Source organism: Panicum virgatum, chromosome 1K (genome assembly GCF_016808335.1).
Source record: "Panicum virgatum strain AP13 chromosome 1K, P.virgatum_v5, whole genome shotgun sequence".
Classification (NCBI taxonomy): domain Eukaryota; kingdom Viridiplantae; phylum Streptophyta; class Magnoliopsida; order Poales; family Poaceae; genus Panicum; species Panicum virgatum.
In genome coordinates this window covers 26,156,989-26,163,694 of record NC_053136.1, presented here as the reverse complement: position 1 = coordinate 26,163,694, position 6,706 = coordinate 26,156,989, and the positions used below count along the sequence as shown (strand labels likewise).

Below are 6,706 nucleotides of genomic sequence, written 5' to 3'. Positions count from 1 at the left end.
TTAATCCTGAAGTGTCTTGATCTCATCTTCGTGGGCTTGGTCCTTTGGGCTCTCTTGGAGGATGGATGTGCATGAATGGGCTTCGAATCAACATGGGCTTTGGTCCTTCCTTTGGGCTTTGGCCTTCGTCTTTCACCGTGTTAGCGCTCGATCACGGGCCTCATCATTTCATGCTCCAAAATAGGCCAAAAACCTGCAAAAATGAAGTTCCTCCAAAATATATGTGCAAATGTGAAAATGACCAATAATTAGGTCGGGGTTAGGATGGTTAGTGATTTTGATATTAAATTCATGCCATTATCAAGGATAAACAAGGGATAAAATGGGTACTTAAGGCGCGCCAACAAAATGCTATAACGGTATATCCATGCGCTTGCGGATCCATCTGTAATCGTATTGATTATACCACGAGAGTGGCACCCCTTGAGTGCAGTTGCTAGGATGGGTTCGACGCCATCATTTCTAGTGATTGCACTAAGGACCGCCAACAGACATTTCTGGCGCTGTCGCTAAGGATTAACCATTCCTAGTGATTGCGCTAAGAAATGTCAACAAGCATTTCTGGCGCCGTTGCCAGGGACGACATGTGAACAAAGATATTGTGCTAATATTAACTTAGACCTTGTACTCAGGATATAGTCTTTACTCTTTCAGGCTAATGTCACTTTATGTCTTCTTTTATTTTTGATTTGAAAGAAGACAGGGGTAGTGTATGACTTGTTTCTCCCTGCCAGAAAACTACACAGTCAATCTAGAGAGGCTCGTGAGATGGGCACGACCTCGCGTCGTTCCTCCTCTCGCTATCCTCCTGGCACAGGAACCCATTTCGGAAGCACCACTCGTTCTTGAGACTATGGCTGAAAAGACTCTCCGCGAGTTCTCCGTCCCCTCCATCGACAATGTGGCCACTGGCCCCAACATCAATATCGGGGACGTGAACTTCGAGCTCAAATCAAGTCTTATCAACATGGTGCAGGCTAGCCCATTCTGTGGCAAGCCAAATGAGGACGCAAATGCACATTTGCAGAACTTTCTGGAGCTCTGCGACACCGTAGTCATACGGGGTGTCACCACCGACGTTGTCAAGCTTCGTCTGTTTCCCTTTTCTCTCCTGGGGAAGGCGGAACAATGATTTTACAAGGAAAAAGACATCGACACTTGGGCCAAATGCTCCAAGGCATTCCTCGCAAAATTCTTCCCGCTAGGCAAAACAAATGCTCTGCGCGGGGGGATATCAAGTTTCCAGCAGACGGGGATGGAATCCATCCCAGAAGCTTGGGAGAGGCTGCAGGAATACATCTTGGCCTGTCCTCACCACGGCATGGACGAGTGGCTCGTCCTGCAAAGCTTCTACAATGGGCTCACAATGACATCTCGAGCCAATATTGATGCCGCTGCTGGAAGAGCCTTCCTCGACATGACCATTGTCAAATCCAAAGCATTGGTCAAGAAAATGGTCTCTAATCAAGGGTGGAGCGATGAACGACTCCAACCCCATACCAAGGGTACGCATACCGTCAAGGAGACGGATATGATCATTGCCAAACTGGACCTCCTACTGAAGCATCTCGGCGAAAGGGCCGAATTCAAGAAGCATAGAGAAAACTATGCTCGTTCCATGGAATTGCACTCCACGTGTGAAGTCTGCGGTAATGATGGACATTCGGGGAATGACTGCCCCGAAACCCGTGAAGACTGCGCCTACCTCAACAACAACAACAACGGGTACCGTCCTCCACAAGGGGGCCAGGGGTGGAACCAGCCATGTCCACCTTTTCAGGGAGGTAACAACTATAATCCTTCTTTCAATTCGAATTTCAATTCAAACCAACCTCCCTTGAGAGAACTTGTTCTTGGCCAAGTTAATATCAACAAAAATATAAATAAAAAGCTTTTGGCCAATGATAAATCCCTGTTAAGTTTAAATGTCAAGCTTGAAACTTTGTCTTCAACTCTTAAAAACCAGTTAAATTTCAATAAAATGATCGAAACCCAGCTTGCACAAATTTCTGCTTCGTTACCTGCTGTTGAGAGCGGGAAGATCCCGGGGCAACCCGAGTCTCCCGTTGAAAATGTCAGCATGGTGTCTACCGGACGGGGTAACTCGTCCCGGAGGCCACCACGCAATAACCATGCAGGTAGGTACTATCCCCCAAGGAATAATGTTTCGGATGGCAAGGTGGCAGCGGTGCCAGAGGATCCAGGGGTCCCCATGATCAGCTGCTCGATCTACATCAAACACTTTGAGCGATGCCTTTACGAATTGGGGGCAAGCGTAAATATAAAGCCCAAGGTAATATACGAAGAACTTGATTATCCTGCTCGTTCCCCAACAACTATGCTCATACAGCTTGCAGATTCAACTTCCGGAGCGTGAAGAAGTCGGGGTCGACGGCTGTGGCTCGGAAAGGTGCTTGAGTGCATGGCGAGGCTCCTGCAAAGGATTTCAGGGTTTGGGGGACACCGAGGAGGCGGTTCCTCAGTGGCGTAGGAAGCTCTGTGAAGCGGCGCCAGGGCGGGCGGTGCTCTAGGGTTTGGGACGGCGGCTGATGGATAGAGGTGTGGCAAGTTAGGGATCGAGGAAGGCCGGGAGTGTTTAAAGGAGGGGGAGCCGGGGATCTCGGCGTGCGGGCCTGACGGAGTCACGGCGAGAATCACGGGTGGTCGTTGCTGCACGGCCGGGGAAGCGGGGAAGAAGGGCTTGACGGGTGGGGTCGGTCTGTCAGGCAGAGGGGGAACAGGCGACGCGCATTGTGTGAGAGGGCGCGGCTGCCGTGCGGGGTCCGGGCGTCAGCGGAACGTGGGCGAGCGATCAGGCGAACAAGCGATCGGACGTGGGCGCTGGCAGGTGGGGCTTCCTTGTCAGTGACGGAAAGGGCGAAAGCGGGATTCGCTGCGTCGATCTGCAGCGGCTGACACGCGGGCCCTAGGTGTCAGCATCAGGGCGCGCACGCGCAGGCGTGGAGAGAGCAGGAGCTGGGCTTAGCGCACTGCTGGTTGCTGCTGAAGGGAGGGGCGCGCGCATGGGCCTTGCTGGGCCATGCGGGTGGAGCTGGGTTGCGGTTTGGGCTGGGCTGGAACTGGTATTTGGGCTGGTTCTCTTCTTTCTCTTTTCTTTTTCTGACAACACTCAACCTATTTGAATTCAAATTCAAATTTGAATTCAACCCTAACACTCAACCAATGTCGGTGTCCCGACCCGGGGGTCTGGATCCCAACTAGTAAATGCTGCGTGTTTCCTCGTCCCAGATGATGATGCAAGAGGCAATCACAGTAACGCACGGTTTTATCCTGGTTCCGGCCGCGGGGCCGTACGTCCAGCAAAGGGGGTGTGCGAGGGCACTGTATTATCTTGCACCCGGGGTGCTTGTTGTAGGGGATACAAGCGAGGCGAGAGAGGGAGGGAAGCTCCCAAGTCTCTGCTAGGAGTGGAGTCGGTTGAGATGAGTGCTCAGTAGTGCTGAGAGTTCTCTTGGGAGATAGAAACCAGAGAGACCAGCAGACTAGAGTCTAGTTAGAGCCCAGAGAGGCTTAAAGGGGGTCCGCCTCCTCCTTTTATAGCCACAAGGAGGGGGCGGCGTACACGAGTGTAGGGGCATGGAAGTCGTCGTTTTCCCCCGAATCGCGGGTACAGTGGTCGAACACTGTAGGAAGTACACTGTGGGAAGGCGGCACGCGTCGCTGTCGTCCTGGACTTCGTCCTTTGTCCCGTAAAGATCGCGCCGGTCGTCCTGCCAGCCCTGGCGGTAGTAATGGCGCGGGTCGGCCCCAGACCCCCTGGTCGGAGTGCGGGTGTGCACACTAGAAGGTCCGGGGGACACGTGACGTCGTCGGACCCCTTCCTCAGTGGGGGGGGGCGGGTCCGGAAGGTCGGCATCGGCGGAACAGCAACGGGAGCAGTGCCGAGCCTGTCCTATCCCGTGTCGCAGGTCCCAAGGCGCTGCTACAGTGTCCGGGACGCGGAGTGATGACCAGAGTCAGCGGATGGGACCCCGGTCATATCTACTGTGGGAGTGGCGGCCTGACGCCGCCCGTCCTTTGAGCCGTGGTGGAGCAGCTGGCCTTCAATGCCTTCGTACGGCGGTCGGTTGGGCGGCGGGGCCGTTTGTCCCTTGTGCCGAGAGACGGCCTCGAGCGAGGCGGAGATTGGTTACCCACTCGAGGGTAGATCCGCTACCCTTGAGTGAGGCAGAAGTGTGTTGCACGGTCGAGGGTCCCGGGGGGGGTCCTCGACCGAGGCGGAGAATGAATCACCCGCTCGAGGGTAGATTCGCTACCCTCGAACGAGGCGGAGATTGTCCGGCGGGCTCGGGAGGGACCCTCGAGCGAGGCGGAGATCGTTTCGCGGGTTCGAGGGGGACGTGAATGGGCCGCGTGCTGGGCTTTATTGAGTCTTTTCCTTTCTTCTGGATTGGAAGGAGGCCGTGGGCCTGATTGACTTAACAGGTGTTTGTGTTTTTAAAAGCGGTCTTAGTACCCCAATTAGGGTGTCCCTAATTGTGGCACCCGACAGTAGCCCCCGAGGCTTTGGTCGAGTCGATGGATTCGGCCAAAGGGTGTTTCCGCGATTTCCCCTTTTGTCGTGATCAGTCAATGCCGCGCACCCACCAGACACGCCTGGGCGCCAGCCTAGTGGATGTGACAACACGCCGGTCAGGGTAGTACGCCCGTGGGGGGAATACTTCAAGGCGCGGGCCTCTTTGTTTGTTTGTTTGAAGGACAAGACGTGTCCGCGCGCTGGGGGGGGCCAGGGCGATGGTAGCGCCCGCTGCTTGGCAGCTGGTGCTCCCATCGCGCTATCCCGTACGTAGGGCCATGGCCCCGGCGTTCCTGGTTGCTTTACGGCGCGCCGTTCGAGGGCATCCGGCCAGAGCCGATGCTGCACCGCTTAGTGTCCAGGGGCTCAGCTCCACTTTATTTCATTTGGTCGTGTCTCGGTGCGGGGACCGAGGACACCATTTGCTCATGGAGCGCTGCTTCGTCACGGGCGATACAAGCCTCCGCTCTTTGATAAGCTTGAAGCTTTGTGCCCGGCGCAGCTATAAATAGGGGTCGTGGGGTTTCCCTCTGTTGGCGCTCCTTAAGTATCCATTTTATCCCCTGTTTAACTTTGATAATGGCATGAATTTAATATCAAAATCACTAACCATCCTAACCTCGGGCCAATTATTGGTCGTTTTCACGTTTGCACATATATTTTGGAGGTACTTCGTTTTTGCAGGTTTTTGACCAATTTTGGAGCATGAAATGGCGAGGCCCACGATCATGCAATGACACGAAGAATGATGAAGGCCAAAGCCCAAACAAAGGATCAAAAGGCCATGATGATTAGAGGCCCATTCATGCACATCCACCCTCCAATGAAGCCCAAAAGACAAAGCCCACAAGATAAGATTGAGATACTTCGGAGCTAAGCAAAGCAAAGAGATATTTAAGGAAGGATTTTCCATCCTATCCTTCTCCTCGAAGAAATCTCGAAGATAACGACGTCTAAAGGGGTGCAATCGTGAAAGACATAAATTCTAGAAGACTCCAGGAGACTTGGGGAGAAAGTTGAGCACCAGCCGGCGAAGGAAAGACCCAGGCCGGCCGGCCTAGGCTCATTGGGCCGGCCGGCCCAGCCTGTTTTTAGGTCGGTTCGACCTCCCATTTGACCGAGGGTTCCCTGAGGCTATTTAAAGACCCCTCCCCAAGGTTCACGCAGAGAGCAATTCAGGAGACGACGCCAAGGAGCAGAGAAGATAGAGGGACACCTCTCGGAGAGCCGAGGGTCGTGCTAGTTGTCTAGGGTTTGCCCTAGCCGACGTGGGAACCTTGCAAGGAAGACCACGTCGGAGTTCTGGAGCTAGGATCATCAAGATCAAGGTAGGGCCCCGGTTGTGATCTTGTGATGTACTATCATTCATGGTGAAGTTATTTGTGTTTCCGAATGTTTAGCGACCATGTTCTCCTCTTTCGATTTCGTTCTTTTATTTGGGTTTGCTCCATCTTAGATCTATTATCGAGATAGATCACTTAGCATGATCTTGTAGTCATGGTGGCTAGAGGTTCATGGCGGAACTACCAAAGTGAGTTCGACTTGCTTCAGGGTATCCCGTTGAAAAGGGGGGCGTCGTGACAGGCCGTCTCCACAGAGTAGGTTGGGTATCGAGGGATCGGATTGGAGATTTTGGGTTTAAAGAGGCTTTTCATTGAGATTCACATCTATCTTACTTCACTTTATCTAGCTGGAACTACAACATATGCATGATCTAGGTGATCTAGATTGGTTATCTCTAACTTTCTCTTGCTACCTTCGGTGTTTGTCGTGTTTTTAGTAGATTAGATTCGTTTTCACCATCTCACATAAAGGAATCTCTATGATAGTAGATTGTTTCTTGTCCCTTTGGTTCCGTGGATTGATAAACCTTGGGAGAATACTCTGAGGGAAAAGCTACACGAAACCGTGCACTTGCGGTATATAAATCGGGGGCGCTAAGGAGCGTCAACAAGCTTTTCTGGCGCCGTTGCCGGGGAGCGACATGTTGCTCCTTGGTGGGATGAGAGACCCGAGAAGCTCCTCCATGAGATTCACCGAAGGGATGCCACCTCCTCCACGGCGTTCGACAAGGTCATCCGCACCACCACCATACAAGCCCAAGAATTCAGAATATGGGTTTATTATCTTGTCGAAGGAAGAAGAAGAAAGGCTCAAGTTCATGAAGGG

General features: G+C 52.9%; 1 non-coding gene across 1 annotated transcript; it reads right to left on the bottom strand.

Annotated features, from left to right (window-relative positions):
- Positions 1-1,214: 1,214 nt before the first annotated feature.
- On the bottom strand, positions 1,215-1,323 carry LOC120658507. The gene has a single exon (XR_005668710.1). It is a non-coding gene; the product is annotated as a small nucleolar RNA R71 (small nucleolar RNA).
- Between the last annotated feature and the right edge of the window lie 5,383 nt (positions 1,324-6,706).